Here is a 13266-nt window from a genome sequence, read left to right on the forward strand (position 1 = left end):
GTGAAGATCGAACAAGAAGAATTCCTGAAAATTTTAAGGACTGCCTGGTAAAAATGATGAAACAGTGCCTGAGAGCATAGAAAGGTGGAATGTCACAGCAGACACTGCTACCCCAGCACTGTAAAAGGAACAGGCATCTTCCCTCCAACTGGTGCTCTAAAGCAGGAAAGAGCAATGTGGAAAATGAAGGCTGTCAAAAAAGCCTATTTTGGGGATTTGCCACGGGTGATTTGGCTGGATCCTGTGGGTTCAAGTACCATCACTGTCCCTATACCAAAATAATGTATTTTTTCTGGACTAGAAATTCTGAAATAAGGTTGGATTAATATTTCTTCAGAAGTGTGATGGGGTCTGTGGAAAAAAAAAATGCAGCAAAGCGTGTGTCTCCAATGGAGCCCCAGTACAGGCACTAACAGTTCAATCCATGTTACATCACGTGAGTCTAAAAACTAGTGAGTTTTTCTGCCTCAACAGTGGGAGGCAAGGTAAGCACACTGGCAACTTTTTATTTATTTCACTCTTCAGCAATATTTTTCCCCCGCCTTACTTTCCTCCCTTTCTTCTTTCCCTCTTTCTCTTTCCTTCTCTCTCCACCTCAGTCTGTTTTGTCAAGAATTTGGCAGCATGCCTTGGGAATCCTGCTCACCTTTCCTGGCCACTGGTGGCGGCCATGGGCAGCCTGCCTTAACCAGCACACTAGTGCGTGGCTCGGGCAATGCAGCACGAAGTGTGTGTAGCACAGCTGTGCCTCTTCCATGGAGACTAAGCTCATTACTGTACAGTACTCTAAAGCATGCTTAACCTCCCCAGTCTTGGGTGTTGTATCCCAAATCTACTGCAGAGCATGGACACCCCAATTAGCACTTACAATGCACTGTTGACATTTCTGTGGGCCAGCCCAACAGGAATAATTAGATGTGATATCTAACACAAAGTCATTTTTTTTTCCCAGCAGAGGGTACACTGCAAAATGAAAGCAACATCTACTGCAACAGCACTTGGCCAGATTTGGCTCTTACATACAGTGTTATGTCTGCAGTGTAACTCAGCTGGCTTCTCCAGTCGTACACTGCCTGTGCCCTGCCCAACTGCTGTCAGGCTGACCTGCAGGGATTAGTGCTGGGGCTAAAGCTCTGGATGGGCTGCACAAGAAAGCTGTCTTACACGGCACAGGCTCAGGAAAGCTGCTGTACAGCACCCTACAGGAATCTTTCCATTAGGAGATGCAGCCTGTGTGGAAACTTGCTCAGCATAAGATCATCTCACATTGGAAATGTTGGCAGGTGACTGTGAGGCCGGTCTCACTTTAGTTTCAAGCTCCCATCCCGCTGCACGCCAGCAGAAAGGCTGGGATAGAGACTAGGCAAAGTGTTACTGACTGAACATTGTTCGTGGCAGTGGTTTGCAGGATAGCAGTGGTAGGACTGTGTTATCATAAATCCCATAGCAGCAAGCCAGAAAGCCTATGGAAAAATATATGTGACAGTAAATAGGAAAGAACTCTCTGCTGCAATGCAGCAGGCTGTCCTCTGACACTGCTAATTGCAGCAACACATTGAAAATATAAGTGTATGTAGTGAGTATTCCTGCTTAGCTTTGCTACCATTGCTTGCCTACTTTCATGCACTGCAAACAGAAACTTGGAAAGAACTTGGCAGAGTGAAGAGGATATAAAAATGATAATTTTTCATGTAACGGAGATCACATAGAGATTTCCTTTGTAGTTCACAGCATTTCCATTCCAAGATGCTTGGAGAATTGAAGCATACAAATAGAGGAAAATCTGCAAAGTGTCGTCAGGTATTACTTATGTATTATTATTTTTGTTGGAAAAGACATGTAAATAGAAAGAATTAGAAAACGGAGCTACTAAAATAAATTATAGTGGAACCCACAATAAATCTAACATGAGAATAAAAGTATAATGAGAACATATTTTCTTCAGCATAAATACAAATCCTGTCTGCATGCTAAATCCCTATTAATTGGATACTTACTACAGGAATAAATCTTTAAATGTGTAAAAAAAAATCTTTCTGCTCTGTGATGAAATATAAATATCACCAGATTTATTAAAGAAAAAATTCTGCTAAATGACTGCTTCTCTTACATATTAATTTATGCTTATGCTGCATCTGAAAGAACTCATCCTGATGTGAATATCAGCTAAATGAAGGAACCTGTAAAAGGAAAAAGGTTTAATGTGCATGACGAGAAGTTGCTTATATCAGGCATGGCAGGTTTCAATGAAGTTTTATATTATAAAATAGCGGAAACGTGATAGTCTCTTAAGAGACATAATACTTTTCCCATGAGTGACATAATAGTTCATAACTCACCAGAGAACAATGCTCAAGTGAGTCATATATATTTTATGGCACAATTGGGATTAATACTGTACTTCAGAAAGGAATGCATAACCTATTCTATTTATATGGAGAGGTTTAAAATTCACCCTCTTCCCTCAGCCTCTTCTCGTACCCTTTGGGATCAAACTACAAGACAGGGACTTGAAAAGAATGGGTGAGGATGTTGGGTGAGAAACAGATAACAAGGAACTGCCACAGCATGGTCATTTGCTGGGAGTTGCCCTGGCATGGCATTTGAAAATGCTGATTTTCTAGTGACAGCTGCCCAGAGGCCCAGAGGAATAGGCTAGTTCTGAGCAGCTGCACTGTACGGTTTTGGTATTGGCTGAACTTGGTGTTTTGGTGGGAAGGCAGGAGATGCTGGCTTCAGTCTCTGCTTGCAGCCTCCATGGCGGAATTCAGTTGCCTCAAATTCCTTCTGCAGTATCACTGTCTTGCCACTGTCCTCATCAGGGTGCGTTTGTCAGGATGCAGGGCAGGGAAAGGGGCATCCAAGGGGGACGCTCACCTTGCTCTTGCCTGTCAAAAAGTGTAACTCTTTGGGGTATCTGCTCCTTTTCTGTACGTCACAAATGGGATGTTCAAAGACAATAGATGTGGTGTTAAAGTCTTGTTTTGGGAAAATGCCATGTTTCACTCCATTGAAGGCATATTGTAGTCTTTTGGATGGTTTCCTGAAATGTGCACAATTTAGAGCAGAAATTTAAAACAAAAGTTTGTTGCATTCCTAAGAGAAAGTGTCTCTTAAATTGTATCTAAAGAGTGGGGGCATAGTTTTCCTCGTCAGCAAAATCACTGGGAAAAACAAAAGCTGCTGAAGTTCTAGAGATGGCGTGTGGCAGTTTGGGGAAACTCTTTTACCTGGGCTGGGGGATGCTAGTGGAGGTTAAGGTGTCACTGGGAACCAAGCTGTCTGTGCCCCACATAACACTCAGTGTTTCTCACAAGACCTCACTTATGTTCCTTCCATGCCAGGGGCCACTTCTGGTCAGTAATCTCACCTGTAAGACATTACGACAAGCCAGCCTGGGACAAGGGATTCACAGGAAAAACAATGTTGTCCTCCCTGTTTGTGAAGAGATATTTTTTGGGCAGAGCGAGATAAAACAGGATGGAATATCTAAGTGCTGGAAGGAAGGATGTCATTTGGGGCAATGTTACAGAGGTGCATGGAGAGGTTTGGCTGGAGAAGGGTTGGCTCTCAGCAGTCTCCTGTTGCTGAGGAGCCCATGTCTAGCTGGGAGGATCAAGCCAGATTTGCAGAGTGGGGCTGTGCTGGCAGGATGTGCATCAGGGCGAAATGAGCTGAAATGGGGGACCCTGCCACCTCCATGGACCCATCATACCCATAGAGAAATCCAGGGCTCCTTACATGGGGTGTCATGTTTGTTTTCATCTGGGTCTGTCCCCTGTATTTTTAATTTACTGGTTTCCCATAGTGCCCATCTGCCCGTAAAGAGCTGGAGTGTGCAAGCATGCCTGAGGCAGCCCAAGGTGCCCTCCTGGTGCCAGTGGTGGAGAGAGCTGGAAAGCAGCAGCAGCACTTTTGGGACATGGTAAAACAGTCCAAGGGGATCTGAGACTCCTCCAGTGTCGTCTCTTTGGTTTTTCCCCGCTTCTTTATGTAATAAAGGGCTTGAGATTGGGCCCAGATTTCCCAGGACTGCATTTTAATTTTCTTGTAGAGGGCATAGTAGAAGATGTAAGGTGTTACCTGCCTTGTTACAAAGATCTCAGTGAACAAGCAACTCCTGCCTTCCACCACCTCTGGGGAGGAGCATGGGCACCCAAAGATTTGGGTTGGCCCTCGGCACTGGGGGCCTTCCCTGGCCCTTGAGTTGGCAGCTTGTACAGATGTACAGCTCAGAACGATCGATAGTCAAACCTACTGCTTTTGATGGGGGCTCAAAAGGTCTCATTGCCTCTTTTACTGCTCTCACTTTTACATCAAATAATGGACTCAGCCATATAAGTATTGGCATCTCTGAGGCATCTCTTTCTTTGCTAGCTCTCCTGGCAAAGTGCAGGGAGTTTGTGAGCTTTTTAAAACTAGCCTGGAGGGGCTGATTCACTAGAATTTGAATCTCTGGTGAAAATCCTGCAGTAGGTCTTAAAAGGAACTTAAAAAATATTTCCTTCATGATCCTGCACACAAATACTGGTAAATAATATTTCAAAGGGCTATCTTTGTTTGGGCTAGCAGTATTGAAGTGGGATCTTTTGTAATAAACTACTACTGTATGTATAATAGCGATACGCTTAAATGATACATAAGCACCATTTTCCAAGTACTCTTAGCAGAAAGCATTTTATACCACATGGTTGTTTTATTGTGCACATTACTGTGATTGTTACAAACCCTTGCCAATGAATGACAAATTTACATACACATCATGTCAGCCGGCAATATTTTGCAGCCTTAATTGCTTTAGCTTCAGGCATTCTGTGTCAAAATAGAGTGTTTTACGTCCTGCAAGTTGCTCTGTTTCTTTGCAACAGTTAAATTATTCTGTAATTTGCCTGTTTTCCTTCTAATGCATTGTCCATTAAGTCACTTAATAATTTATGATGTAAAATGTATGATGCAACCTTAAACAGCATTTAAAACTATCTTGAGGTGTTTCAGTTTTTATGGCAGAAAGGCTGAAAATCTTGAAACACATTTGTTCAAAACATTTTTCTAATAGCTTTTTGCCCACTGCAAGAACAACTTTATCTGTATTTATCTGGCCACGTTTGGCTGGTGAAGTCCAAGGCTGCAATTCCTGAGAAGAGCAGCCAGGGTGGAGAGGAGGTGCAGGGGGATGAGCTGTCAGCAGATCCTACTGGGGCAGGAGTCAGCTTAGGATCTGGTGCTGCAATGCTTCTGTGCACTCATCATCCCTTACTCGTGTAAATACCCTTTAATTGTGGAACAGCCCTGTGACAGCAGTGTGCAAGTAAAATCTATAGGATTGGGTTTTCATGTGTTGCAGAAGGCCTTTAATGTTTGCCATTGAGCTTCCAGTGAGAAGAGAGGCAACCAGGAATTGCAATTAAACCATGAATGAAAAACAACCTTCTATCCATCCACTTCTACCCTTCCACCACTCTGATCTGCTGTGTGTTTATAGTGCAGTCTTCAAGGGCTTTATAACAAAAAATAGTGTCCAAACCACATGGCTAATCAAAATTAACATGAATGCATAGTACTCTGCTAGTCAAAAGTCTGATGTGAAGGTGGTCGCTCCACTTGGTGCCTAGGTGGTCAACTTTCTCCTTTGGGTGAGTTCCTTCTAGAAAAGCTCTCAGGACAGAAGTTCTGAGCAGTTGCCATGCTTCATCTTGGGTGTCAGGGATGGAGGAGCTGCAAGTGATTTCCAGGTGCATAACTAGGAAGCCTTGCAGATTGAAGGTGTTTTAACTAAACACTTAAAAATATTCTTGCAGAAAAAGAAAGACACAGAGGGGACAAAGACATCTAGTGCCCAGGCACAGAGGAAAGATAATCTGGACTAATTTAATGTATTTGCATATGAAGTGAGTGATGCAGATCTGTCTTCTTCTCTTGAGAAATGAAACAGTTGAATGTTGAACAGGAATGTTGAAGAGTTGAACAGAAAATGATCTGATTTACCACGCACTTTGTGGGGGGAAATCACTCTGACAGAAAAGGTTTAAATTACCTGAAATTTGCTGGCAGAGTTCCTTGCTGTGTTGCTGCAAGTATGGTTTAAGAGCCTCAAGACTTGCAAGACTTTGGTACAGCCATGTTTGTACTGTTGCTCATCAGCACTGTTTCTCAGTTTCTTCTGTTTGCTCTTGTAAGCCTTTCTGTCCCAGGATCCTTTACAACTGATACATCAGTTTCCCTAAGCAAAACCAAAGATCTTGTAATCAAAAGATGTGTGTCACAGGGTACGTACACAGACAGAAGCACCACTCCCCCATGAATAGTGTGTGCTTACTTCTTTGGTTGCAACACAGTGTTTACTAAGAATATCTGCGGAGTGAGAAGGTAAAGTTCAGTGTCATGGTTGATGGGAATGCCTTGGAGGGGTCCTTCCTGGGGCTTTGTGCAGCCCCTCCCATCTGTGGATGAGGACAGCCTTCCAAATGATTTCTCACCCATGACCTGGAGAGGTGGGAGCATTTCATATACGTGTTCAAAATCAAGGATAGTGATGGGCAAGTGAAGAAGCAGGGACAATGCCTTCTCTTAGCTCCGGTAGATCTGTGTTATGCCTCCCTCTCTGCTTCAGCGGTTATTGTCCTGTTGGGAAGTGGATTCACCTTTTGTGAAAAATCATGAGTGTTGACTGCTAGAAAACAATTAACAGGTAAAGAAATAGTCTGCCATGTTCAGGTGTGTTTTCCTGGATTGGCTTAGAACTCAAGTAAGTAGAAAGGCCAGTGTAAGCAGGAGCCCAGACCTGCTCCATGGCAAGCATCTGAGATGCCTGGTTTGTCTTTGCCTGTTGAACGGGAGTTGGACAGACTTTACACCTGTACCTGTCCATTGTGCACTGTTTCTAGTGGCTTTGTCTTGTCCTCTACTAATAATGTCTCATCCAGAGATTTTTCATATTGGCTTCTTCTGGTTTCTGTGATTTGCAATGCTGAACACGTGTCTCTGAGCAAAAAGCTCCTCCTCTGAGGGGTTTAATCTCTGTGCCCTGACAGGTGTCTCTGCTTCTGCCTGTTCCAGTTCTGAGAGAGCTAGACCTGATTTGGTAGTGTATTCAACTTACAAACCTCCCCAAGGCCAGAAAGTCATGGAATCACATTGGTATATACTCGGCTTAATCTATTCCCAATGAGAAATGCCTGATGGGTGGTGCCTTGGTGAAAGCTCTTTGCATAATTAGAGATGCACACCCCATTTGCTAAGGGAGTAGAAGGAGAAATTTGCTGATTTGCCAGTGAGGTTCTCAACTCTTGTTTTCACATTTAGGTTTCTGTCTTTCCCACCCCTGAAGTTCCCAATTTGGCCTGAATACATTTTGAATTATAACAAATATCTTGATACTCACACCCCATGAATGAGGGCAGAAGGCAGGGGGCAACTTCTGGCTATGTTCCTGTACTGAATTTAATTTTTCATTGATAATTAGACTCTCAGAGCCACCTGATATTTTTGATCAGTGGGAAACAAAGGCCCACTGATTGACTCCAGAGAGAGATGCAAGCAGCCCCCACTGTGCTCACGCAGCAGCTTCACAAAGACTCAAAACAAGAGCTGTGGCAAATTGGCTCATCCGGCAAGTTTTGACTGGCCCATGGTGTACAAGTAGTAAATTGAGAACTGATATTTCTGAGAATTATTTATTAGCAAAGCCCAGTGTCTCACTCTCCTTGTAGTTATTCTTTGCAAACAGCTTTTTACCAGTTTGGATGAGCAAACTACAGCACTTCATTATTTTTCTTTTATTCGGGTAATTATTAAAAGACAGCCAAGGTCTGTTCAGACTGGCAGCAGACTGCATCTGTACCCAGCTGGGCTGATACCTTAACAGTTAGGCATTATGTGTTTAATTGTATAAAAAGATAATGGGATGCATTTGCAGGAATTTATTGCAATGCAAACAATAAAAGGTTATTATTTTGAGATTCATTTCTGGTGCTTTTTGTGTTGTTAAAATTCTAAATAAAGGTGTCATGGTGACAGTTTCTAGTGGAGTGACCAATTGTAAGCATTTAGTACAAAAAAGGTGTGAAAATACTATACTGAGACCAGTTAGCAGAAATCAGAGTTATACATGCTGAGACCTGCAGTGTTAAACCACATCTGAGTAAGTCATGGATGAGGATTGATAACTCTTATTATTCGATTTATTTTATTTCTTTTTCTTTCTTTCTTTTTTTTTTTTTAATAAAACACGATGATGTACAGGAAGATAAAATGATGGCTGTTTTTCATCAGTTATGTTTTCCCCAGGAGCACTTCCCTTAAGTAAGTTGAAAACAGAGTGCTGCTGCCAGAGTCTCATGGAACAGGGAAAAAAGCTCCTGGCTCATATAGTGGCAATGCTCTGTGCAGAGTAAAATAACTATTAGTCTTTTGCAGTAAGATTCCTTAAACAGCAAATAACATCTGTGTTGGTGAGACTGTGCTTCCATGTAAACTTTCGGTTTTGGGTGTGAGATGAGGACATGCTTGCCCTGGGATATTTTCTGGGCATGTTCATAGAGACAAGGAGGTCATTGGTATTGATGAAACTTGTGCGACATGGTCACCTCCTTCCCCAAGAAGAACTTCAGCTGTGGAGTACTGACATACTTGGAGGGAGGGTCTTTTCCAGCCAAGAGACGTGGGATGAGATTTTCCTCTTGTGTTTATTTGAGGTGGGTGCCGGGGACAGGGCTAGATCAGAAGGCAGTGGAAAAGCCTTCTCTTACTAATCCCAGAAGAAGGTAGGGAGCAAGCAAATGTGCAGCCCAGACAGAATGAGGCTGTAGAAAGAAGAAATGTCCATTCAAGGGTGATGCTACTGGCTTTGCCCCAACAATGCACTTGCAAGTAAAAGAGAAATAACTCTTCAGAATCCTCAGGATGTGAAGGGCCCCTTTGGAGAGAACAGAGATGTCTGTACTGGCCATCTTTCCAGGTGCACTGGTGATGTGATGTGAAAGACATTGTTGGCACATCCCTCAGCCTGCAGCTGCACAGACACCTCCGTGCTCACCCCCATCCTGGTGCTCAGTGTGCAACTCCTGCACCTTATATATCAGAGAGACCTGGAGCTTGAGTGACATCCTCACTTGGTTGAAAATATGTAGCTCCTAATGAAAAGTCCCCCCCTAATTGGAGTCCAGTTTTAGGCTGTCATATTAGGAGCAGTTTGGCTCAAAATTTTTCCTGTAATTTTGCCAGGGAGATCAAATCAACCCTTTATAAATCAGTCTGGAGCTGGTAAAAGCCATAGGCTGCCCCATACCAGCTCCTGAGACTGGAGTGGGCAAACCAAGGACCAGCTAATAGCTTGTGGCTTTCAGGGTTATGGGAGCAAATGCTCCCTGCAGGTGTGTTGAGGCTCTTCTGCAACCAGAAGTTAAATTTAGGTTATCCTTACAGGGCCACATGCAGCAGTTGCATTGAGATTGGCTGTGGGACACATGAAGTGAGACCACACAGGTACTGTGACTGCTGTCCCCCAGCAGCATTGTTTTATCCTTTCAGCCTTGGACAAAACAACACAATTATGGGAACTAAAGCTGCTGTGTTTGATGATGAGAAATGCTTTTGCAGCCTTGATTTTGAATACATTTGAACATGTTGCCTACAAGACGTAGACAGAAATGAGCTGTGCATTTAGCTGGAGAAGTTGTGTATTCTGTTGGTGTCACTCAAATAAAGTGTAGCTTGGCAAACTACAAATGCATCTATTTAATACTAAAAAACAAGTACCTCACCCTGGCAGAATTTTTCTAGTCTCATGATTTGTTTGCACCGAGGTTAAGCCAGACGCTGGGCAAGTTGAGGCATTCTCAGCCCCTGGAGGGACTCACCTTTCTGCCAAGAAAAGGTTTCTGTTGTGCAAGGAGGGCCTGGTCTTTCTTTCCCCTGCAAATCCTGCCCTGCTGCGCGGTCCTCCCTGCAGCATCCCATTGGTGCTCATCTCCCACAGGCAGCGCTTGGGAAACACATGTGCAGCAAAGACTTTCTGCAATCATGGAGCCTGCTGAGCCCTTACACAGGTAGACAAGTACAAACCCCTAGTCTTGTACTCACAGTTTGTGTTTTAGTGCAATCAGCCACCAATTTATTATTCCCATCAAATGAATTTCCATGGTATGGATTTGGCCCCACACCTGGAATGTACTTGGATTTAGCTGCACTGGGCATTGTTACAACACTTATCCAGCACAAGGAATTGTGGATCCTTAGTTTTCCTCCTAGACTGGCCTATGTTTCTGGAAAGGAAAGGAATTAGGTCTACACAGGGCTTAAGACCAGGGCAGAGTAACTATGCAGATATCAATTCTTTGAGGACAATTAATAACAAAATACACAGGGCATACGGGCCACGATTATGTCATTTGCTGAATATATTCAACTTCCTCGAAGTGGAAAACTGCCCTGATTTGACAGAGTAAAGAAATAACACAAAAATGGAAGGACAGTTGTGGTCCAGTTGTCAGAGAGACTTGAAATTAATTTTGAACATTTGAATCAGAGTGAAGTATCTCAGGCACGTAATCTGCTCATTAAAAATGCCACTTCCTGATGGCTGAGACTGAAATCTTCAAATGTTTTCAGATAGACAAAAATAGACAAAATGACATAATAATACAGCTTTGGGATTCTTTTTAAAGTCCTGATTTTTTAGATCTAAGGATCATGTTTTGACACCAGATTTGGCTAAATACAACTAAACTAGTCATAAGCACAAAATACTATCTATTTCTTCTTCTTATGAAACCCAAATACCTTTTTTTCTTGTCAGTTTAAAATGAAAGGTTATTTTTTTTCAGTTTAGCCACTGAACTGAGGATTCAATTATTTGCATACCTCTGCTTGTAAGACATTCTAATATTTATCTTCCTGCCACTGCTGCTGGAGATGCAAGAATTATCTGCTGCTCTGGTAGGGAAACAGAATTAAAACCCCTCTAACATGTAGGTCCATTATTTCCATTTCACAATAATTATGCAGTGTGTTAAACAATGTACACTTCCATCTGATGCAAAGCCCACTACCTGGAAATACACAATTACCATAATACCTTGCTGGTTAGACATACGGTGAGACTATGATTATGCAGAGTGTTGGAAGAACTTTATGTATAAAATTATTCTTGAGGAGAAGAAGGGGGGAAAAAAACCACGAAGTAAAAAGCTAAGCCAGCACATTATCTAATTCTCAATGTAAAATAATGCAGAAGTGCGGAAGATGAACATCTGATTTGTCACATCTGATACGCTAATGTTTTATCCAAAAGGAAGAACACATTGTAACATGCTCATTCATCTGCATAAACACCACCTGGCCCTTTACAGGCACCTACTCAAGTAACAAAAGTTAATGGCAGCCCATTTGTAGCCATTTCACTGGTAGAGATGGAAAGGACTGGGTTTTTTTTTCTTTTTAAAGTAACGTATTTACATGAGTGTCTGTTGAGGAACAGCTTCCCACTCAATGCTTGCTTTGAAACCTCATTCTCAGTGACTGTAAATTAAGGAAATTTTAAAGAAATGTTAGAAAATACTATTTAAAGCCTGTAGCAAGCATGCTCACACACACACACACAAACACACACACAATGCACATGCAGGCACACAGTTTTTAACCCCTTGCCATCCACTGCTGTGGAGGCACATCAGAGGACTGTAATGCAAATCTGTATTTACCCAAAAGTGCTGTGCTGGTCATGATCTAAACAGCAGCTAGATATAGTTTCTAATGTATGGCTGGGGACGAAACAGATTTGTTGCTTGTTATTTTTTTAACTGGAGCATCATGGTGGCATGCTTCAGTAAACATGCCTTTGTGCTACATTACACATATGTGTTTATCATCGCTTTGCTTTCAGACTAAAATAAAACCTGGGCAACCAATTCACTAAAATGCTGTGCACCAGCTCTGCTGCCTTCACAGCAAATGTAGGCAGGAAGGTGTGAAGGCCAAAATGAATAGGTGAATTATACAGCTAGGAAAAGGGTTTTTTGCCTTATGAAGTGACTAGGTCTGGATGAATTTCATGGCAGCAGATAGGAGCAGTCTTGTAGAAGGTGCAGCAGGATCTGGGCTGGCCCTCTTCTGATGGGGTGGGATTGGGTGAAGTAATCACTTTCCTGCTCAAATTGCCCTTCAGCTGTGTGCACAGCCTCCCCATGTGCCCCATGGCTGAAGAAGCTTCTTCCCAAGCTCTAGGAGCTCTTGGATAATGGTAGCTGTTTCCAGGTATGTGGTGGGGCAACTCAGCGGGGGGGCTGGCTGGTTGGCCTTTGATAGCAGCTCTGGGAGGAAGAAGGCTGGAGGTCTTTGCAATCACTAACTCATTCTTGACCAGGGACTTCAAGTGTCTGGAGAAAGACCATGGCTGGTATATTTGAGTGAGTTCATGTGTACATGGGATTTGCCCTAGGTGCACAGTTGGAGGCTTTGAAGAAGACTGGGAACAAGACTTGGAGAGCTGGACCTCCACATCCCTCACCAGGAGGGCCAATATGCTGTCCAGAGTAGGACCCTTAAGCTGCCATCAAGGATCCTTGAGGCAGGCTCCCATCAAGGCCTCAGGACACCACCTTAATGTCCCTGGCCAGCTCTCAGGGTTCCTATTCAGAACCTGCCACTGGTCCAGGGGCTTCTTTCAGCTCTCCTTATGGGAATGGCTGTAACACAGAGCTCCCTGTGTACAGCCAGGCAATCCACTGACTCACAGTCCAGCTGCTGGAGCAGACGATCAGTGTGAAGCTGCAGGAGTTAAACAGTGAGGTTGTCCCAGGGTGCCTTGGCTGAGTCAGGTGGGAGCTGTTAGCAGTTATTAAAGGAGATAAATGGGCTTGATCAGCAGTCAAGTTAAATGCTCCTGAATGAGTCTGCTTCTGTGCTTTGACACTTCAGGGATTGTTACCCTGTAATAGCTATGGGACAGGAATGCACCATTGGGCGTTTTGCCTTCTGAATACGCTCAGTAAGTCTGCCTCTGTGGACAAGCCCAGAAAGCTGAAAAGAGCTGGTAGCTATGGATGATCCTTCTCCACATGGGATTTCTGAGGTAATGGCTCTCTGGCACCTCCCTTGTGTTTGTGGGAGAAGCCATCTATTGCTCTACTGGCTCAGCCTAGCATTAATCTCTTTCATCTTCTGATGGTATTGTCCCAAACAATGCTTTTAGTTTAGAGTCCCTTTTTTTAGCACATGTGTATCTAAAAAGACTCCATGAGAATCAGTATAGGTCTCATGTATTGCTAT

The sequence above is a fragment of the Corvus brachyrhynchos genome, unplaced genomic scaffold (genome assembly GCF_000691975.1).
Source record: "Corvus brachyrhynchos isolate BGI_N302 unplaced genomic scaffold, ASM69197v1 scaffold101, whole genome shotgun sequence".
Lineage (NCBI taxonomy): Eukaryota > Metazoa > Chordata > Aves > Passeriformes > Corvidae > Corvus > Corvus brachyrhynchos.